Below are 24238 nucleotides of genomic sequence, written 5' to 3' on the forward strand. Positions count from 1 at the left end.
CTGAAGACAGATGTTAGAACCAGCCACCTCATTAACATACGGACACAGAAATGCAGAAATAAATAACTGTGGAATTGTAGAAATACAGAAATAAATGTAGGAAGAAATAAATAAAAGTATAAATAAATGTATGGATAAATAAATGTATAAATTAAAAAATTTATAAATGAATAAATACATAAATGTATAAATGTATAAATACACAAAAAGGAGAAAATAAATGAATAAATAGATAAATAAATACATTTACATGTGTATTTATTTATTTTTATATTTATTCATTTATGCATTTATATATTTATATGTGTATTTATTTCTTATATTTATTTATTTATACATTTATATGTGTATTTATTTATTTTACATTTTGTCATTTTTGGTCCCTCATAAATATATGACTATAAAAAATCTTTTTGATGTGAGACAAGGCAAGTTTATTTATATAGCACATTTCAGTAACAAGACACTGTGCTTTACATGAACAAAACATAATAGAAAAACAAACGGGCAATGCAGTGGCATAGTAAGAAAACAATAGGTATTAAAGGTTGTAAAATGATTAATAAAAATGAATAAAGTGATCAAATGATAAAAAAAATAAAATGATTCATAAACTAAAGGGAAAAAACAATGTTTTGTAAGGACAACAGGAAAACATTTACCATTGCACTGGCAGAGTGAGGGACTTGATCAGTCTTTGTGACGCTCTGTGCCCTTGTAACCCGTATAATGTTGAGGGTGGCTGGCTCTATTTGCTTCCAAAAACCCATCAGGTGGGCATGACTTGCAAATCTGTGAAACATATAAGTTATATTGATCAGGCTAATTCATTCACATCTTATTTCAGACCCCAGAGAAGGCCCATCCAGTACTTATACTATCTCCTCACATTGTCCTGTGCCTCTCATCTAATGTATTGCACATCTGGATTACTATCACTGAGCTGTAGACAGATGACATGAGCTGCCTCCAATTTTTATAACTTGCCTGGTTGAAATTACAGTCAGTCATAACTCAGATCATCTCTGATAACCAAAACAAGCTTGACATAATTCCCAGCAATACTCACTGATTTGTAAATATGTAGTCATTTGATCTTAATTGTCATCTCTATTATCCAACTCTTGGACATTTAAGAATTATAGTCAGTATAGTCCACAGATAATGTTATTTTTACTGCTCTTCATGTAATAGCTCTGCTGATCTATGGTTCTAACTCACATACTGTGGATATTTTAATTACCTGGTAAAGAATCGTATGTCCTCATCAGACACAGAAAACCTCTTCAAACAGAACGTGCTGCTGATGGTCAAGTCCTCTATCTGTTTTCAGAGCTTTGATATCTCCTCGTCTTCGTTGAGGGAGAGATGAAGGGCAGCGGGCTCAGTACTGGCTCGGTAGTCATGTTCATGACAGGACCCTGGGTCATCTTCATCAGGGTCAGTCTGCATCACTGTTAGATCGGTGTTCGGTGGACGCTCTGTTCTTTCCCGTACTCCAAGTCGTGGTGTTGGAATATTATAGTTATTCCAATGAAAAAGCACAGGAACAGCTCCAGGTTGCAGTCGTCGACGTCCAGCAGGAGTGGGAGGCTCGATCAGATCAGCAGTAACAAAATGTCGTGAACACACTCGGGAAGTATTTGTGACGATAAAATGATCTCTCCTGATCTTAACAGCCCATTGCTTCTGCAATAGGGAGTCCTTTGGAAAGGTGTGAAAGCTCAGGTAAGAATTGGACTTCGTTGATGCAGTCCAGAAAGGCACACAGCAGTGGTGGTTGGACCTGCTGTCCGTACGTTGTTGAAACAACAATTTTGCCCGTTTGCATGTCATGTTTAGGATATGTAAATGGACAAGTGATGAGTAGAAGAGACTCACATATAAATAACAAAAAGAGCGGTGAGGTGACTAGCTAGCATAGCGGGCGCTTTCAGCGACTACCGGATGTTAACAACCATCCTGATTTTTTTGCGGAAATTACATCACATTTCTACCTTTATTATTACATTTTCAACAAAAACGTGTTAATATTCACATTCCCCTGTCCGTTCTGAGAAAAACGATCCAAGAATGACGTTGATAGCCCCTACGGTTTCCGAGTTATGGGCAGTAGTTCGGGAGTATGTGCCACCATGTTATAAAGCCAGGCCATGATGAGATACAAAGTGTGGTGCTGCGTGACTGAGAAACAGCAGCTGTTGGGCGCTCATTAGTTACCATAGCAACAGAACACAGCTGCCAGTGACCTTAAGTAACCTCTGACAGAGAGCGGCTCTGAGGCTGAGATCAGGCCAGAAGCTTCCATGAGTGTTCACAATAAGTCAGTCATAGCTGACAACCACAATAGATTTTCAAAATAAGACCTACACATACTCTACAAAATAAAAGCATTTTTTTTCACACTGAACATCAGCCTTCCATATTTACAATTTTTTTTTTTTTAAAGCTGATAATAGCATAAACAATGATTTCAGACAAGCAAGCATGTTCTATATGACCAATGGAAATAACCCAGACTTGAAAGGACAAACCTGCTAGATTTTCAAAATAAGACAAAACATGCTCTACAAAATAAAAGCCGTTACATTTTAAACTATAGAATATTGCAGCACTGGGCTTCACACTAATGTTGGAGCTCATCCTGTATAGGAAATAGGACCAGGTCAGCCCTTTAAAATAAGGCTTACTGAAATTTTCAAAATAAAAGCCTCAAACTTCCATAGTTACCAATGATTTTTTTAAGCTGATAATAGCATAGACAATGATTTTAGAACAACTAATGGAACTAACCCAGACCTGAAAGGACAACTTTGCTGGACTTTCAAAATAAGACAAAACATGCTCTACAAAATAAAAGCCTTTACATTTTAAACTATATATCATTGCAGGACTGGGCATTACACTACTGTTGGAGTTCACCCAGTGTTGGAAATGGGAGTATGCTGGTCCTTTCAAATATGGCTTAATGAAACTTTCAAAATAAAAGCCTCAGCGTTCCATAGTTTGTATTGATTTTTTAAGTTGATAATAGCATACATAATGATTTTAGAATAGCAACCAGGTATATCTACAGGTCCTTCTCAAAATATTAGCATATTGTGATAAAGTTCATTATTTTCCATAATGTAATGATGAAAATTTAACATTCATATATTTTAGATTCATTGCACACTAACTGAAATATTTTATTCTTACAGTTCTATACAGGTCTTTTATTGTCTTAATACGGATGATTTTGGCATACAGCTCATGAAAACCCAAAATTCCTATCTCACAAAATTGGCATATTTCATCCGACCAATAAAAGAAAAGTGTTTTTAATACAAAAAACGTCAACCTTCAAATAATCATGTACAGTTACGCACTCAATACTTGGTCTGGAATCATTTTGCAGAAATGACTGCTTCAATGCGGCGTGGCATGGAGGCAATCAGCCTGTGGCACTGCTCAGGTCTTATGGAGGCCCAGGATGCTTCGATAGCAGCCTTTAGCTCATCCAGAGTGTTGGGTCTTGAGTCTCTCAACGTTCTCTTCACAATATCCCACAGATTCTCTATGGGGTTCAGGTCAGGAGAGTTGGCAGGCCAATTGAGCACAGTGATACCATGGTCAGTAAACCATTTACCAGTGGTTTTGGCACTGTGAGCAGGTGCCAGGTCGTGCTGAAAAATGAAATCTTCATCTCCATAAAGCTTTTCAGCAGATGGAAGCATGAAGTGCTCCAAAATCTCCTGATAGCTTGCTGCATTGACCCTGCCCTTGATAAAACACAGTGGACCAACACCAGCAGCTGACACGGCACCCCAGACCATCACTGACTGTGGGTACTTGACACTGGACTTCTGGCATTTTGGCATTTCCTTCTCCCCAGTCTTCCTCCAGACTCTGGCACCTTGATTTCCGAATGACATGCAGAATTTGCTTTCATCCGAAAAAAGTACTTTGGACCACTGAGCAACAGTCCAGTGCTGCTTCTCTGTAGCCCAGGTCAGGCGCTTCTTCCGCTGTTTCTGGTTCAAAAGTGGCTTGACCTGGGGAATGCGGCACCTGTAGCCCATTTCCTGCACACGCCTGTGCACGGTGGCTCTGGATGTTTCTACTCCAGACTCAGTCCACTGCTTCCGCAGGTCCCCCAAGGTCTGGAATTGGCCCTTCTCCACAATCTTCCTCAGGGTCCGGTCACCTCTTCTCGTTGTGCAGCGTTTTCTGCCACACTTTTTCCTTCCCACAGACTTCCCACTGAGGTGCCTTGATACAGCACTCTGGGAACAGCCTATTCGTTCAGAAATTTCTTTCTGTGTCTTACCCTCTTGCTTGAGGGTGTCAATAGTTGCCTTCTGGACAGCAGTCAGGTCGGCAGTCTTACCCATGATTGGGGTTTTGAGTGATGAACCAGGCTGGGAGTTTTAAAGGCCTCAGGAATCTTTTGCAGGTGTTTAGAGTTAACTCGTTGATTCAGATGATTAGGTTCATAGCTCGTTTAGAGACCCTTTTAATGATATGCTAATTTTCTGAGATAGGAATTTAGGGTTTTCATGAGCTGTATGCCAAAATCATCCGTATTAAGACAATAAAAGACCTAAAATATTTCAGTTAGTGTGCAATGGATCTAAAATATATGAATGTTAAATTTTCATCATGACATTATGGAAAATAATGAACTTTATCACAATATGCTAATATTTTGAGAAGGACCTGTAGTGGACGTACGCCAGACCTAAAAGGACAACTATACTGGACTTTCAAAACCTAGATATACCCTACAAAATAAACGTCTTCATATTTCACACAGCGATAATTGCAGCATTGGTCTTAACACTATTGCCGGGACTCTGTGATGGAAATGGATCTACTTTATCCTTTCAAAATAAACTCACTGATATTTACGAAATAAAAGCCTCAACATTCCTTAGTTGGGGCCTGCCATAGCAATGAAGGGAGAACAGTGAGTGGCCTGACTCCCATGCCATTGCCTGGTGGCACCTATTACTACACATTAGAGGGTGACGCGAGAGTGGATTTTCTCTCCTGTCCCATCCCGCTCCCACAGAAAAATGTCTTGTCCCATCCCAATCCCAGGCCAGCAAAAAAAAAAATAAATCCTGTCCCATCCCACTCCTGGTAAATTGACTCCCACTCCGGTGACTCTCCCATTTTTGTTTTCTTCATTTAGTCTTTTTGCAATTTCTTTGTTTGAAGGACCAGTTAGGTCCCTGTTTTTAGTTGTAGTAAAGGTCAGTTAAAGTAAAAAGAATAATAATGAAGAAATAATAAAATATCAAACAAGGAAACAGACCATGCCTATCTTAGCTGAATAAACAAAATGTATATAGTTGTATTTTACTCATTTATTAAGTGATTGTTTCCTTTGAACAATGACATCACTTTTATGTTTCAAATTGCTGAAATGAAAGAAAAATGCACCTAGTAAGAGAACTGTACTTGGTGAACAAAAGGACAAAAAGGCATTACCTTCATAATTTAGAAACTGTACCTCAATGGTTCACAGCCCTGGTCCTCAGGGACCCCTTCTCTGCAAGTTTTAGATGTGTGTCTGCTCCAGAACACCTGATTCAAATTCTGACATGACCTCCTATACAGGCATCAAGAATGGAGGGTCAAACTGGACAAAATTAATACAATAAAATCATCATTAAATAAATAAATGTTGTGAATGTCCCATAAGTAAAGTAAATGTAACATGAAAGAAATGTAACATTAAATGTGCCATTAAATTAAAGGAACCATTTATTTATTTAATACATCATTAGAAACAATAAATGTACCATTATATCATAAAATGGACTATTATGCAATTAAATGTGCCATTGAATAATTAAGTATAATTTTAAAGATGACATGACGTAATTAGTGGTACACTTAATATTTAATGATGTATTAAAATAAATTGAACATTTAATTTTTTTCTATTTCACAGCATATTTATTTAATATCTTCCTTTGATGAAGCCTTACTACGGAGCCGGCGAGGGGACATGGGGATTTCTTTCTCTTTTTACGTCCCCACGCAATACTTTTTGCGTTATCTCGCAATACTTTGTGGGACCCGTTTTTGAGATGTATTGAGTTTTATTTTGAAATCGGCCTTAAATAAAATGATCTTCAATCAGACTTAAAGACAGTTTTTATCCACAAGCTGTCAAACTACTGAACTCTGGACAATAATACTGCATGAAACCACATCTGTGACACTTTATTTCCTTATTGCTGCTGCATGATGTGTACTTTTTTTTTGTACGCCATTAGTGTTTTTGTTTTTATCGTGATTTGAACGGTTCTTCTTATCCTAAGCATTTAATCGCATTGTTTACTGCGTGTTAACCTGCATATGACAAATAATCCATATCAGCGCTGTTTGTTTTGTGAGCAGTTTGTCAAATGTGCTGCTGTTCCAAAATGCACAGCTTTCTCAAGGCGATGAACAACTTTTGCGAACGAACAAAAAAGTCTTGCCTCTGTAAAAGAAAAAGAAATCCCCCATGTCCCTTCGCGGGCTCCGTACCTTTCCCTTCTACTGTGGTAAAGGCTCTTAAATCTTTAGAGCACATGCAGCAATTTTGTTGGTCAGATGAGACTTGACATGTGATGGTACTTTTGGTTTGATGAATGAAGAGAAGCAGAGCTGATTTAATCCCGAATTTGACTTACAAGTGTGTCTTAATCACTGGTGAACTTGATTACGACTAAACCCGTTTTACAAGCAGCAGACTGCGTGTTAAAACCGCTACATTCAACTCTCCTGAAGTTCGGTAATATTTTAGACTTTCCTGTCAGCTCTATGAGTTTAATAGATAAGTATTTACTTCTGATTTTACGTTACAAATCCAATTTTACCACGTCCAGTTCTCCACCTGCGTTTGCTCCCTCCATTCTGAATCGATCAGAAGCACTGTTGGCTTGTGGGTCGTGTAGTTCGTTTGACTCGCATTATAGTTAAGGCTTCTTGGGAAAAAAACTACACAATGGCTGCGTGGATCCAAGTTTTTTTTTTTTTTTCTTAAAGTTTATAACAAAGTCTCAGTTTTACATTTCCAAAAACAATTGATCCTAGTTTATTTCCCTCCTATTGGTTAGCTCCCGTTCATTTTTAACCTGTACCGTCCCAATCACGTGATCTTTACTGATGCTGTCTCTCATCCCGCGGGCGGGATTCCTGGAAAAATGTCAGCCTTTAGTACACATCTCTAAACTGGACTCTTTATTTATTGGCGACTGCCAAAGCAATGCAAGGACGCATGATTACAGGTGAAACAAGAACAGGTCTAGATAGACATCTTAACCTTCTACCCTCAGTCATGATGCACACCGTTCTGTTGCTTTGGTTCTGTACCTCAGACCCAACCGTTGGCTCTGGTCCGAGAAGCACGCACCAAGAGGCAGGCCCGTCTAAATTTCTTCAGAAATGTTCTAGTTTATTACTATTATTATTGTATGAATGCTGAAGAGTGAATAATTTTAAAGGGAAATTTCATAGACCTTTGAATATACGCTGTAGTAAGCATTAGTATTTTAGCTAATTTTAGCTTCTATATTGCTTTTTGCATGGTAGATGGGTTAAATTAATATCAGCCTTCATGCTAGTGATAGCTAATATGCTAATGTTAGCATTGTAGCTTCTCTTTCTCCTCTCTTCTCTCTTAGCTGAAGAACACTTGTTTGTTTTTGTGTTTCTTCAGCTTATTTGTTGTTAGTTCATATTTTCTGAAATTTATTTTATTTTTTATGTATTTTAGCTCTGACTTCAACTTAGGATATGTTTTTGCTTCAGTCTGCTTTTTCAGCTCATCTATGGCAGCTATTTCCTGCTTTTTTAAAGTTTTTGTCAGTTCTTGCATTTCAACAACTCTTTCAACAAGTAGTTTTGAGGTAACTTTACATTGTTAAGCTGTTTTATAGCTAATAGTCTTCCTGCTCAAACAGATCAGATGACAGTTTTTCTTTGCTGTTTCTATTTCTACTAATTTATCAGATTTCAGCAGATTTTCTGCAGTCAATTTCAGCTCGTTTCTGCCAGCTTTCAGCTAAAAAATTCAGCTTACAGCATTCACACTGCATTTTCGCAGGAAATGCAAATTTTTCTAGTTTCATCTGTTTTTCCCTCCTCACTTTCCCTTATCTCACGCTCTTCATTTCTGTTGCTTTCTTCCTCAATGTCTGAAATGATAATGGCACTGTTAGCATGAGGATTGTTAAATAAAAAAGATGAAACTTATTTAACTCATTTCATACCAACGTTTACTTTAGTACAGTATCTGGTCACTGATCAGTGGATCAACTTGCAGTGGAGGTTCGGTGGTCCAGGATCCTTCCTCTTCATTGGTTCTGAGCGATGAACAAAAAGAGTCGGAACAGCATCAACATTCAGTCTTACTTTACCTGTTTTTGTCTTTGCAAACTGCCCTCTCTCAAAGTGTGCCTGTAGAGTGATTTATTTGTTTATTTCCTTTAACATTTTACAATCATTGAGGCCCTGTGCATTTGACAGTAAACATGTTGAGCCGTAATTGAAAATGTTTGAGTGCAGATTTAACTTACAGCACACAGTTTTCTGTTATTAGGACCTCTGGTGATGGTGAGGTTGCTCCTGCTGACTTGAGCCAACCATTTCTTTCTTCTCTCAACGTCTTTAGGGAAGCCATACCTTCTGATCCCTTTCTCAGATCGATTGGTGCATCCAAATGCAGCACAGCCGACCTTGGTAAGGCAATCTACCTATAAATGGTTTATTTAAATATACATTTTTAAATATATAAAATTTTGTATAAAACCAAAAATATAGTGATATGTATAATTAAACTGTAAAAATTTCTCTTGTTATACCCTGTTGGGAGTATGATTATTGATTGAATAATCTTGATCAATAATTATAATTACAAATCATAATCTGACAAAATTAATTTCTTAACCATAAATCCTCATTTACGAATCGAGACCAGAGATATTTCTGGTGTTGTAATTGTGGCTCGACGCCTCTGACAATTACAACCGTTAAATACTCCGTAATAGTTAATAACTATTGCCGGAGATGTCGCTGTTTAATCGACCGTTTCTGCCGAAACGTGTGGAACTTGAACCTTATTTTGACTGACACATCACTTTTTGCACACAATGAAACACCAAACGCTCTCTCTTTATCTATGTGAATATTTATTAATTTTCACCTACTCAACATGCAAAATTCTACATACACAGGGGTAAACACATCTAAATAAGCAAAATCAACAAACGGTAGTGGGTATGTATTGAGTCAACCAGCAGCTTATGGCACAACAGAGGAAAGGAGAGGATATGAAAAGGGGGGTGTGGTGATGACTGGTGGGGGGTTGGAGCGCAGCTTAGAGTGTCTTTTATGATCTTCTGATCATAAAACTTCCCCCTTTACTCCTGAAACAAAGGATTGATAACTTTTGGCGGCAAGCTAGCACAGTGAGATTGAAGACAAAGGTAAAATGGAGAATTTTACCATGAGGTCGTTTTAACAGTCCAGTTTTGCAACGCACCTGCGTTCAGATAGTAAACACAAACAGCTCTGGGGAACACGGCGGATCCCGATATTACATAACACATCAAAGTTTCAACAAGCAAGGTTACATGCACATATTATTCAGAACACATGAGATTCTAACCAGCGATTCTGATCGCTTCTACAACCTCTGACCCTGCCCAGGCCTCGTAATAAAGAAATAAAAAAAAAGAAATGGGTTTTACTTGTCTCGTCTTCTTCCTGAGCGAGGGAATTCGAGCGAGGAAACGTGGGGTTGAGTTAATTGTGCGTCCACAATTAACTTCAGGGGAACGGTCAGTCTTTGTCCTTCGGTCTTCTTGACAAAAAGGAAAAATATGATCTGACCATCAAAGTCGACTTGGAAATGAAACACGGTAGCGGTTCGTCTCTCCGAAACTCCGTGTCTCCAGTTACGTGTTAACTCACGTCTTCGATCGGCAACAGTGAAATCTCTGGCCTTCTTAGTCCAAAAACTTCAGTTATGAATAGTTCGTTGTCCAACGAGAGAGAATGAATGAAACTCTTCACAAAGTTCTTTTCTTAAAGTGGTGCGCTTCGATCACCAGATCGTTTCCAGCGGAAGGCAGCTTTTCAAACATGAGCGCCTCCTATATAGCATCCTGTGACGTCAGACTGGGGACGCCCAGTCATATCAGTCGCAATGCTTGATGGGATATGTAGGAGCGGGCTGTCCTGGGTACAAAATGGCCGATGCCATTGGAGGGGCACAGTGACGTCCAACAATGGGCAGATAATCCAATACTCAGCAAACAAGTGGTCCAACAACCCTCAACATCTTTATTAGCATTTTTAACTTTCTTCCTATTAGTTCCTTCAAAGCAACACATTTTATGACTTTTTTCAGTCTGACTGCAGCTGTGACAGATTATTTCTGAGGCCTCTGACCTGTCGCTCTATTGTAGTTTTCAGGGAGGTAAGTAGATGTGGTGGTTGTTGCTGTCAACGATGCCAAGGATGAACCCTCATTAGGACTTCAGCACATTGTCCAAATTTGATCAGGTATTGTAATGACTAAACAGTATAAATTGTAGTAAAAGTGGAACAAGGGTGAACCTTCCCAGGAGCTTCTGCCGACCAAAATTACCACAAGAGCTCAGCAACGACTCATCCAAGAGGTCACAAAAGACCCCTCAACATCCAAAGAACTGCAGGCATCACTTGCCTCAGTTAGGTCAGAGGTCATGTCTCCACCATAAGAAAGACACTGAGCAAAAATGGCCTGCATGACAGAGCTCCAAGACAAAAACACTGCTGAGCAGAAAGAATATTAAGGCTTGTCTGAGTTTCTCCAGAAAACATCTTGATGATCCCCAAGATTTTTAGAAAAATACTCCGTGGACTAACAAGACAAAACTTGAACTTTCTGGAAGGTGTGTGTCCTGTTACATCTGGTGTAAAAGTAATACTGCATGTCATAAAAAGAACATCCATCATACCAACAGTAAATATGGTGGTGGTAGGATGATGGTCTGGGGCTGTTTTGCTCCTTCAGGATCTAGAAGACTTGCTGTGATGAATGGAAACATGAAGTCTGCTGTCGACCAAAACATCCTGAAGGAAAAGGTTCAGTCATCTGTTCCTGACCTCAAGCTGAAACTTGGGTTCTTTTTCTCACAGGATCATATAGGTTTGGATTTGTTTCTCCCTTAATAAAAGTCTTCATTTAAAAACAGTTTTTTTGTGTTTACATGTGTTGTCTTTGGCTAATATTTAAATTGGTTTGATGATCTGAAATACTTAAGTGTGACACAAAAAAAAGAAATCAGGAAGGGGCAAAAACGTTTTCACACCACTTTATGTTCCTCTTCACTCTCAGGATCTTTTCTTTCATGACCACTGATGTTCCCAGTGCTGCCAAAAAGTAATAGATAATGTCTAAAAGGTGAAAACTGTGATCCTATCTCAATATGGCTAAGGCTAAAAGTGGAAAAAACTTCTTTAATCTTTAATTAACTGTTAAAGTAATATAATGAAGGAAAAATGAAATCAGTTCCTCTGTAAGAACTGGATTAAGAGCATTGAAACAGAATAAAACAGGATTTCATTGCAATAAACAATAACACGTGACTACAAGCCTAACATTGTCATCACAAAACTAAACCATATTGCTAACCTCCGTCTCTTTATGTCTTTTCTGTCATCTTTAACAATTTGTAGTGGTGCTCTTTTTTTTTTTTAACTCTTTCTTTCTCTTCTCATTTAGAAATGTGCGACTAAACAAGTGTGCAGCACTCTAAAGGCTTCGTGTGCAACGCTGTGGGTATTAGTTGTAGTTTCCGTATCAGCGCATATCACATTAGGAAATTAATTATCTCTTCAACACAGGGGCCGCAACAGGGGCCAGGGCCGGTTCTACAGGGGCACTGGCCCCTGTTGGCCCCTGTGTAAAACATGCTCTCGTTGAGTCATGTTCAGATGGAGAAACAGAAGAGGGCTGCTTTGAAACTGTGAGATTGTGGCACCTTCTAAACAACCAATTAAAGAAATAGATTGACTTTAAACAACCTTTTAAAAGTCTCATTCAGTGTGAAAGTTGTGTGTAAGGAAAATACAGCTGGATCGCTGCCTCTTAGAGAACATTTCTGTGTTTTATTCCAAAACAATCAACATAATCACACACATGCTCCCAAACAGGGATTTCTTGAACCTCCACCGTGACTCTTGCGGAGGGTTGGACCAGGAGACCTGCGATGCTGCTGCGGCTGAGGTTGAGTGGAAGGTGCGGCGGGCGGAGGGATTATGGGAACCGTGGGACGCCTCTGCTGATGCCGCTGATCAAGGACATGCCGCCAGCGGCCGGTGGTATGGGAGGGTCGGATGCCGGGGCGACTAAGAGACCCATGCCCTCTGACCCGTTCCAGGTCATCCTGGGACATCCGCAGCTGCTCCATCACGGTCTGGAAATGAGGGCCGAACAACGGAGGAGGAGAGCCGAAGCCACATCTGTCGCTGCAGAAAGGTCTGCCACGCAGCGATGCGGGAGAAGCACACAGCCGATGCCGCACAGAGGTCCAGGATGGTGTCCGCAAAGTTGCAGAATTCCTCCTCATCTTCCGGGGCAACTCCATCTCCTGTTCCTTCTTTGAAATGACGTAGGCCAAGAAGGCGGTGTTGTTCGTTGCATAGCGACCTGAGCGGTGGGAGTAATCTGTTAATCTGGCCGTGATCTGATCGCTGGAAGTGGGGGGCTCAGGCCGTCGGTTTACTTGTTGGCGTCAGTGCAGGAAAGCGGGGCTAGACTGGATCTCAACGGGTGGGATGCAGCAGGGCCGAGATACATTGGTGGCAGTGGCAGAACTGGCAGTTCCGGTGGCAGAACTGCCACAGTCTGCCGCAGGGTGGCAGGGGATTCCTCGAAGGTGCCAGAAGGTGCCAGACCGGCCGTAAAAACTTGCCAATGCGGTTGCTGCTGTTTTTGTGGAAGCTGATGCTGATTATCGGCAAACGGGATGTCATTATTGTTATAGCCTGTTACCTTTACATAATGATGTCATTATTGATTATTATTTAATAAACAGCTTTAGACCGATAACATAAGGTGATTGTATTTACTTGACATGGAAAATAAATAGCACTATGTGTTTGTGTGACGTGTTGAAAGTGTGATGAAGATTTATTGCACAAACAGCTGGTTTATTATAGAGCATCAGCGGAAAATTATAAATAAATGCTTAAAAACAGGCAGGATGTCCCGGCCATAAGGCTGCCACGAGGGTAACTGTTGTACATTTACTTTGGCTATACTCTTTAGTGTCCACAAAGACTAATTAGTCTGCCTCAAACCTAGTAAAATTGTTTAGATTTTGTACATCAATAATTTCTGAGCTGAATTTTTTGTAGTCCTCCTTTTTTCAAAAATAAAAGTTTAAAGCTCAGTTGGAGAGCTGTCATCGTATTCATCCGCCCAGTTCTCATGCTCTATAATAAACCAGCTGTTTGTGCAATAAATCATCATCCTTTCAGCACGTCACACATAAACACATAGTGCTATTTATTTTCCATATCAAGTAAATACAATCACCTTATGTTATGGGTCTAAAGCTGTTTATTAAATAATAATCAATAATGAAATCATTATTTAAAGGTAACAGGCTATAACAATAATGACATCCCGTTTGCCAATAATCAGCATCAGCTTCCACAAAAACAGCGGCAACGGCATTGGCAAGTTTTTATGGCCGGTCTGCCACCCAGCGCCACCCTGCGGCAGGCTGTGGCGGCTCCTCTGCCACTGGAACTGCCAGGTCTTTACCACTACACCCTTCTGGTTTAGGATTGGCAGATCCAGGAGGGATCAGTTTCAGAGGGAGCACATGAAGGTTCAGAGGTCAGTAATTCAATAAATGTAGATTTAAGAACGTCAATTAATAGCCCATAACACCGACATATAAAACCCCACACCTTTCAGGAGCTGATTGAAGGTTTCAGGCATTTACTGAGATAACTGAAGATTTGTCATGGTGAATTCCTATGAATGAAAATATTTTATAAATTAAATACATTTTGATTTATTATCTGCATAGAGGCTGATGAAAACCCTCAGCAAATATAAAACGTAATCAGTTTGACTGGAATTTCTATTTTACATTTTTATAATTTTGTATTTGGTTTTAACAGAGAGGACTTCATGCATTTGACCTGAAACCAAAGAAGTGAATTGCTCCAACACCTCAGACTGTCATCACTAACATCTAATGGGATATTTACGAAGCGAAGGTCAAACATCTACCTCCCTCACATTTGTCCTGAGTAGCTGAAGAAGTATTTGGTGTTTTTAAAGAGACTCTGATAAAACGTTGAATCTCATCAGCTCTTTATTCTCATAAACTCCAGGTTCATAAATGTTCTTCTTTGACATCATGAAACTCAGCGAGTTGTTTTATCCTGTTTTTTGTTGTTTTATCTAAACTGTTATTTTCCTTTGCTTTGTCATTTTCTCACATTCACACCTCCTCATTTACCCTTCAAATGATATATGGCTAAACATTTAAGTTTCTAAAGTAACTTTTTAAAAATGTATCTAAATTAGCACATCAACTTCAAGCTGTTGAGAAAAGATTTAACCTTGCAAGAACAAGCTGAAAACTAACAAAATACGTTGGTTCTAGAATAAAGATAATTCATACAAAACAAAATAACATTTTGTTAGCATTATCAGCTACATATACTTATCCATCAATTCAGGAAATTCACATTTTAAGGTAAATATTCCTTCAGCATTAACAATGTTTAATATTTCTGCTCAAGATGTTTGAAAAACCAAAATACAGACAGGAACTCAGAGGAATCATGATGACAAGGAGAATTTAATGGCTGGACATGAAACCAGGGTAAAAACAGCAGAAAAAACCCTGCAGAGAATGATGAGAACAAAGGAGCTTAAATACTGAGGACTGAAGAGTGACTTTGAAACCAGGTGAGTTTAATTAGAGGGACGCTGAACAGCTGAAGAAGAACGATGAACAGAGGAGGAGAGAATGAAACTAATCCTGAGGATCTGTTAACCTAAAGGGAAAAATTTAAAACTAACTTGAGTCTGAACTGAAATGCAAAAGAACTGAACACAAGAAATAAGTTAAAAGAAAAACTCAATACAAAGGAATGAGCTAATATGGCAAGACCTAAACAATAATAATAAACAACCCAGAAATTATCAGAACACCAACATATCAAGCTCTCATTTGAGCCTTTAAACAATGCAGACCTGATTTTGGTTTAATATAATTTATTTTCTTAACTCCAGCTACATCTTATTTGGCTTCTGTTCTCCACCTGGAACCATGAAAATAAACCTCATCTGTTCAAGCAGGTTGGAGTTTCCAGAGTCACTTTATTCATCTCCCGAGAGCTTTCCTTAACTAAAGTCAGTAAAAATCTGACTTATACATTTAAATGTTTTTAACTTTATTAAAATAGCATCAATACTTTTCTATTTTGATTGAGATCTGTTCAGTTTATTTATACCAGCAGAACCAGAACCTGTTTAAACAAGATATCATCTTAAATCCAGAAATATGTAATCAAATAACTTCAATCATATCGATAGATTGATTCTGTCATGATCTGTCAGTGTTAAGGTTGTGAGTTTCATATTAGCTTCATCTCTGTGTTTATAGACATTTGTTACTTCCTTGGATTCCTCTGTTAGGTGTTTTTAGTTTCTATCTGTTTCCTCCCTCTTTATGTTCCTTAGTTGACCTTTTTCTGTTTAATTAGATGTTTTGTTATTTCCCAGGACTCCCTGCTCATCCGTATTAATTAGCTTCCCTCCTTCAGTTGTTTTGCATTATTTCCCATATTTGGAAGTTCTCAGCAGAGATTTCAGGGCACCTTGTTCTACAGAGAAATCCAGCATCACTTAAAAGTGAGGAAAAAAAACATCACTTCAACAGAAAGACATAAAATAAAACCTCAAAGCTACAGTTTGACCCAGATTTAAGTGACTAATCCTTTCAGTAAACTCCTATTGGCTTCTCTGGTGTTTTTCTTCCACTTCTCCTTATTTTACAGAAGGAACCAGAGCTGAACATTTACTACAACGTCCTCTGGACACAGAAACACAGCAGTAGTCAGTTTATTACAGTTACCACCCAGGTTACTATGAAGCTCTTCTGTTTACTGGTTTTCCTGGGATTAAAAAGGGCTGCAGCAGGTGAGACAATTATGTTTAAATGATTGTTATAAAAATTCTGTATATTTACTAATGACATGTTTTTTGTAGGAACAGAAACATTAAAACTCTTGGTACATTTGTCCACATTGACTTGTTTTAAGTTGAGGTGTCAGGGATTAAGTAACGTGACTAGTAATCTCCCTGTTTTACCGTTTTATTATCTGGTAAATGGTCTGAATTTATAGTGTTTTTCTAGTCATACTGACCACCAGAACCGGTCCAAGGCAGAAGCAAACTTAGCCGCTGCTTTATGATTATTTTATTATCACATTTATTATAACACTTTGACACTGTCTAATATGCAATTGTACTGTGATTTTGTATTTAACCTTTATTTTAGATAATGTTGGAACATGTCTCTTATGAAAATAATATTTTATTTCTACAGGATATTTATCCAATAAAAATAAAGGTAAAATAAAAACAAAACACTGTTAGTGGTGATGTTCTTCACAGGAAGTGGGGCTCAAATTAAATTCTGCTTAAGTCTCCATTCAACCTTGGGCCAGGCTTGCTGAACTCTCAAGTTCTTTACACTAGAGCCAAATTCACGCTTGGGGTTAAGTGCCTTGCCCCAGGGCACATGGACATGTGGCAGGAGGAAGCTGAAATTGAACTAACATCATTGTATGATAACTACTCCACCCAATGAGCCACAGTCCCTTGGTGTTCAGACATAAAGTAAAAACAAACATGAGGAGTGATTGTGTCTCTATCCTCCTAACTTTATTTTGCACGAAGGACGACTGACTGTCTTTTGGTTTTGGTTTGAACTACAAATCCTGCAAAGACCTTCATAGAAAGATGTTCAATCTTGAAGATGCTCTGATGTTACATTGCTGACTCCACTAATCTGGTCTCACTTCCCTCTCATGTTGATTTTCCTGATTTTAGAGGTCAGTGGGTGGAGATCAAAACGGGGAGGCGGCAGAATATTCTTTCAGTCTTTGAAGCTATAATAAATACAAAGTCTTTATGGGTCCCTGAACTATTTTACATTTCCAGACCAAGGTGGCTCCAATCAGACTAAAGCAACGAGTCTAAACTAAAATCAATGCTTCTCCCAGCTGTCATTAAACACTCTGAAACCAGCTCTAAAGGTTTGCATAAAGCAGGTTATGTTTGTTTTAGTTTCAAGGCATTATTAAAATATGATTAAAACCCCATGATTACCTGCAATCTGTAACCAGTTATTTTCTCTATTTATGACTGATTAACATAATATAAATATATACATCACTACAGAAATCTCAGGGTATAAACCTGATAATAATTTTGAACCACTTGAGCTCCCATTCGTTGTATTGACCTAAAAATTAATGTTTAAATCCAGATGCGATATTAGCTCATGTAAATAATTAAAGGGACTCCAGACAGGAACATGAAGGCAGCTTGGAGGACACATTAAGAGCTTTACATCCTTTTGTGATGTTTCTAGACCAACATCATCAAATAAACGTCTTATTGAACAAAGAGTGAGATTATCTTGATACAAAATGATTATAATTGAGGTCAAATATTTTGTTTAAAGTGACAAAAAGAAGCTTGATTCTTTGTTCTTAAACTTTTATTTTGATGATGCAAACATGAAACCTATGACCTGGAAAATAAAACATTTGGCCAAGATGAGTTAAAATGCTTTATGTTTTAAAGCTTTTAGTTCTTTAAAGACACATTCATAATATAATCCAAATATATAAAATGTTAATGTTTTGTTTGAGAAGATGAAGACCTGGATGGACGTTCTCCAAGAGGAAGTTATGAGCCTCATTTAGACTATAATTTAAATCATTTTACAGTTGATATTATCTTTTGGATCCACTTACATTAAGTTTGATAGAATTTGCTGGATTAACTGTACGATGATGTTTACTGGGGTTGGTGAAATAAATCTGCAACCAGAGTTTATCTTTCTGATGCAAACTTTTCTCTGTGTGGAGAAATGACAATAAACAAATGACCAATTATGTAATTTTATTTCAGGATTTGTACAATTTGTGAATAAAATAATCAGAACATTAAACAAAACTAAGCAGCAGCTTGAGGAAAACTTTAGCGTCTTCTCTAACAGTAGGAGAGAAATAATATTGAAGAATGATTCATAAAAATCTTACAGCTGCGAGCTGTTATGAAATTACTACAAACCAAAACTCATTTAAATAATATAATCTTTTTCCTTTACTTTTCTCACAGTGACCCACTCTCTGCAGTATTTCTATACTGGATCTTCTGGAGTCCCAGACTTCCCAGCATACGTGTCTGTTGGGAATGTCGATTATATTCAGATTAGTCACTGTGACAGCAGAACCAACAGAAACGTACCCAAACAGGAATGGATGAACTTTACAGTGGAGGACCGGGACATTCAGACTCAGGTCTGTTTGACGAACCAGCAAATCATTAAGACCAACCTCGAAATAGCAAAGCAGCGGTTCAACTACACTGAAGGTTAGTTTACCTGTTCTTGTCTCTAATCAGAGCTGGACCTCATCTGTATGCAACTCCAAACACAAATTTATATTGTGTCTCAATTCTAATACATTTTATTAATTAAAAGGCAGAAAATAAACTGTAGAAGCAGGGTTATTTATCTGACTTCTCCTGCTGTCATTTATGTGGTAATTAGTGACCTAAGAACAGACACATGGAGCAGAAATAATTTGTAGTGACATTAATTTAAGATTTAATTAATATAACTATCAAACTATAAAAATAATTTTTTTATGATTAACTGTTACATTCATGAGTTATTTTATCTGACATAAATGTAAATTTAACGTTTTTAACCAACTTGTTTATATGAATTTAAAATTGGAACATATTCTTGATGAACTACAAATTTAAAATGTTTTAAGCTCTATGCTCAGTAAGAAGTTAAGCACTCCTGGGGGCCCCCTGCTGGCCTGGAGGCTCAAAGCAGCAGCATGTTTGCAAGTAAAAACACATAAAGTTTTTGGTGCCCTTTGCTGTTCAAAACTGGATCTGATGAGAAAACATGTCTGCAGCATTCATACAAAAACTGTAATTGTTAAGTCCAGAAATGATTCGATAATTTATGTGAAGTTAAAAAAACTTTATACCAGAATCCAACTAAATGTTCAGTACAAACTGCTGAGTATTTTCCATCATTGAGCCACAGTTGTTCTACAAATGTTTCTTTTGTCTAAAACATTTTCATCATGTTGTTTAATATAAAATATTATGTTTCTGTTTTTCAGGTGTTCACATTTACCAGGCAATGTATGGCTGTCAGTGGGATGATGAAACGGGGTAAATTCATGGATATGAACAGTACGGTTATGATGGAGAAGATTTTATATTATTTGACCTGAACACAAAGACATGGATAGCTCCAAAACCTCAAGCTTTCATCACCAAACACAAATGGGACTATAACCGAGCTCTGGTTGAACAAACTAAGGGTTACCTCACCCAGGTTTGTCCTGAATGGCTGAAGAAGTATGTAAACTATGGGAGGAGATCTCTGATGAGAACAAGTAGAAATCAGACCACATTAGATCTGACAAAAACGAAGTTATTGTGTAAATAATGTTAGAGAAAAGCTGTAAACTGGTTCCTTGTTTCTACCCAGATCTTCCATCAGTGTCTCTCCTGCAGAAGACTTCCTCCTCTACAGTCAGCTGCCACGCTACTGGTTTCTACCCAAACAAAGCTGAGATGTTCTGGAGGAAAGATGGAGAAGAGGTTCATGATGGTGTGGACAAAGGAGAGATCCTCCCCAACAACGATGAGACCTTCCAGATGAGTGTTGACGTAGATCTTTCATCAGAGACATCTGAAAACTGGATGAAGTATGAATGTGTGTTTCAGCTCTCTGGTGTCAATGAAGACATCATCGTCAAACTGGAAAAAACTAAAATTAGGACCAATTCTGGTGACAGTGTTAACAGAGCAAATTAAACTTTCACAAGCGTTTCCATCGGTACGTTTGTCCTGATTTGTTTTCATTGTTAAACACCGTGATCACACTATCTTTATCTGCCTTACATGAAGAATCACTTACCTCAGCATGTTAAATGCTTGGAGTGGCTCCAAAGGCAAAACGGTTTTAAATATTTCATGAATAATTTCACTAATAAATATCTCACCACTTAGAGGCATCCATGAACTGTAGAAAATATTCAACCTTCAAACTGAGACAGTGAAATTTTACACTTATTCATTACAATAGACACACTGTACAAAATGGGAGCACCTCAAAAACGATACATATACTTCATAGATGTGACGAGACTTGATGTTTCACTAAATATGCATAATTTCTTCACTTTTAGTTGATTTATAAAATAATTTTTAGATTTGTCAACAGATGAGAAACTGTGACAGTAGCTTCACTTTGTGTGTAAATATATCAAAAGGTTATGCTGGTCAAGATTTATTTTGTTGTTAATCATCATGTTCTTGCATTTCAGTAAATAATACAAGTGAAATATGTTTTTTATACAAATGTTTTAACAAAGCAATTAAACATAAAAAATTCAGAATGTAAAACAGGTCCTTTTTCTCTCAAATGTTTGATTTCTTATCTTTTGTTGGAGTTTTGAAATTAGAAAAAAAATCTTAGCCGTAGTTTTGTTAGTAATTAATAAAAAGTGAATTTCATTTATAAAACTTGGTGTTTAATTTTTTTTCAAAGAGCTTATTCTTCCTTTAAATTATTTTGTTTGTATTAGCTACTGTTCATTGGTAAATTTTCAAGCCTAAAAAGAACCAAGATTATGTTTTTAAAACCTAAAAAAAACACACAATATTAACTAAGAAAATTCTAAAAATAGACAGAAATATTTCTACCAAAAACAATAACATCAAGGGATCATCACATTAACTGCTTCCAGTTTTAAAAGAAGATTGACAATAATCTTTTTTGCTGTATAAACTAGATTGTATCATTTTACTGGAAAATGTCACATTATGGTCAAATAGACCTTTGTCTTTATTAGAGTTTAAAATGTGCAGATATTACCCTGATTTACAGCGTAAGTTTCTACCGCAGGTTCACTGTGTGGCAACAGAGGTTGTAAACTAATATAATATTTGACCAATATGTTCAGTTATTTTATTGAGGCTGGTTCCCAGATATAGAAACCAGACATCATGTCAGAAATCCCTTAAAAATATTTTTCACAAACAGCAACAATGTTGCCTTTAGACAATTATCATTTAAAACTAATCTGCCTGATGTGAAGGTTGAAAGGAAAACATAGATTATAAATAATCAGAACATTTGATCATCAAAGAAGAGATTTTTTCCTATGTGGTTAAACAGACAGGAGCATCCCTACAAACAGAAACGTTACATTTAATCAAAAGACGATCCTGTCAGCTTTTGGAGGAAAACTGTAATCAAAAAACATTTTTCATTAAATATAGTTGAAATTAATTATAAACTACATCCCAAAGGTTACAGCTTGATAGATTTATAAACAAGGCCTGAAGTGTTTTTATTTTCAGTTGAAGTTATAAAATAAATGTAGCAGCAGAACAGGGAAGATTTAGTTTCACTAAAACCTGACTGAAGCAGGAGCTGAGGTGTGTCACCATGATGAAGGTGATCTGGTCAGGTTCTCCTTTTAAAAGTCTCTCTGTCATTTTTCCCAGTCAGTCTGCTTGGTAAAATAAAAGGGGGAGGATTTCTTGGACAAACACAAGGAATCAAACAGTATAAAAGTGAATTTAAATCTAAAATCAGCAGTCTAGAATATTTAAGCCACTAGAGGGCGTTGTTATCACGTCCCTTTTGCTCATTGTGGATCTGGACGACATCAACACGTTATTAGACAACCTATGATTTTAAGGCACTTTAATTGGTACCATTAATAGTTTAGAAAATATAAGGATTTGAACAGTAACAATGAGTCACATTATTTCTAAATAAAATAAAAAGACATTAAAAATTGATGCATTTTAATTTCACTTTCGTTAACAACCTCAAAGTGTCAGAACTGCTTGGATACAGATGATGTCACTGAGCAGATCAATGTTCTTGTTGTGGACCGAAAAGCTGCAGTTGATCAGATCAGATCCATCCCAGATACTAAGGTCAACATGGTGACCTCTTATGTTCTGCTGCTCCTCAGAATACAAGAAACCACAACAGACAAGTTCACTACGTTAGTGTTTAGTATCAGAACCTGAATAATAAACTACAAGTTTATCTGGTAAGGTTACAATGAGGATTAAGATTCTTTCAGCTTGACCCATTTATAGGCCGGGTCATTTGGAAAAAAACAATAAAGCTTTTATTAATTCATGTTCTAACATGAGCAGAGCTTAGAAATCAATATTTGGTGCGTTTTTTGATTTTCAGTCACAGCCTCCATGCCTCTTGCCGTTCTCTCCATCAGTCTCTCTCACTGCTGTTGTGTTCAGGGGAATCAGTATCTCGTTAAGAAGCATGAGGGGTGATTGAGTTGGAATTAGCAGAAACTGGAATAAAATGGCTGAATGAATGTAGAGAAGCTGATCCAAAGTGGTTTCTTCATTTTGTAAGATCTGTTTGTGTCTCCTGGGTTTGTAGCTGATATTCAGGTAATGAGTCACTGTGAAAGCAGCACCAGCAGACTGTGTTGGACAATAAAACTAATAATATTAATGGTTATGAAAAGTACAGATATGATGGAGAAGATTTTATCATATTTTACCTGAAGCCAGAGACGTGGGTCATTAAAACATCAAGTTTTCTTCACCAAACACAAGTGGAACAAAGACAGCTCTGATTAAACAGGAAAAACTACATCATCCAGATTTGTCTCAAGTGGCAGAAGATGTGAACCATTGGAGGAGATCTCTGATGAGAACAGGTTTGACATTACCTAAGTTAGAGAAGGTACTTAATTATTTGAATTTATATTATTTTGTGATATTATTTTTGAAAACTCTTAGATTTTTCTGTTCTCTCTTTAATACTATCTGTATATTTATCTCATTTTTAGATGCTACACTTAAATATCACAAGTCTTACTTTCAGTTTAGCCCAACTGTCCTCAGTTTTCACTACTTTAACGGTTTTTCAACATCTCCAACTCCAGCATCTCTTTATGCCTGTAATCTCTTTGTATACTCTTTTTTTTATTATCTTTTTTATTTGTAAGACAGTTCTTTTGATGTATTTATTAGCAAAAGCAATCAAAATGAGTTACATCTGACAGAAACTGAATTAATGAGCAAATAATATTTCAGAAAACTAAACTGCTTCCTTTTCTTCACCAGATCTTCCCTCAAAGTTTCTCCTCTTGTCCTCCAGCTGGTTCCTCTTGTTTCACAGCAAAGCTGAACTCAGAGGAAATTAATGCTTCCTTAGTTTATAGTGTGATAAAAACTGAACTGAAAAATGTCCTAAGATCTCGGTTTATTTTTACAGAGGAGAATAAAAATAAGATGACAAAAAACAGTGAAGTTATGCAAAAAAAGTATTTTTGTTCTGTAATTGCTTCAAAATTGAAATTTAGTGATGAATAAAAATCAAATGTTCCATTCTGTTAAATTTAAAATGTTTTTCCTAATAAATAAAAGCTGAAGCCAGTTAACATTTCATGAGGTCATGTTTCAGTGTTTGATTCAGTGACATTTGAAGTGAACTGATGATGGATTTAAAGATGTTTTTACAACCAGACCCAAAAGACCAGAGAGAAGCAGACAAAAATTAATGTTGTGTTTCAGTTATACTGTTGAAATCTTTCAAATATCATCTGATTAAAGCTTCCTGCAAGTAAAAAAAAATCATTTTTTAAAATAATGAGTGAATAAAATACATATTTTCATTCCCTGATTATTTATTAATGTAGTATAGTACTTTGTTACCTGCTTCATAGTTCTTTGCCTGTAGTCCACTATGTGGTCATTTAATAAGAATTATGTTTCTACAGATGAATAATCAAAATTTAAAGTGTCAACAACTCATTTCTCAGTAATAATTTTGTGTCTTTTAGTATTTGTTGCCTCAGAGTCAAATGTGTGTAATCCTTCACCACTAGAGGGCGCCCTTCATCACACTTA

At 37.1% G+C, this 24238-nt stretch overlaps 1 long non-coding RNA gene and 1 pseudogene across 1 annotated transcript; both read left to right on the forward strand.

Moving 5' to 3' along the window:
- The first annotated feature begins 1343 nt into the window (after window positions 1–1343).
- Window positions 1344–14946, forward strand: LOC124878941. The gene is made up of 3 exons (XR_007040901.1): window positions 1344–1440; window positions 8654–8721; window positions 14167–14946. It is a non-coding gene; the product is annotated as an uncharacterized LOC124878941 (long non-coding RNA).
- Window positions 14947–16123: 1177 nt separating this feature from the next.
- On the forward strand, window positions 16124–20854 carry LOC124878940 (annotated as a pseudogene).
- The last annotated feature ends 3384 nt before the right edge of the window (window positions 20855–24238 follow it).

Source organism: Girardinichthys multiradiatus, chromosome 13 (assembly GCF_021462225.1).
Source record: "Girardinichthys multiradiatus isolate DD_20200921_A chromosome 13, DD_fGirMul_XY1, whole genome shotgun sequence".
NCBI classification, from domain to species: Eukaryota; Metazoa; Chordata; class Actinopteri; order Cyprinodontiformes; family Goodeidae; genus Girardinichthys; species Girardinichthys multiradiatus.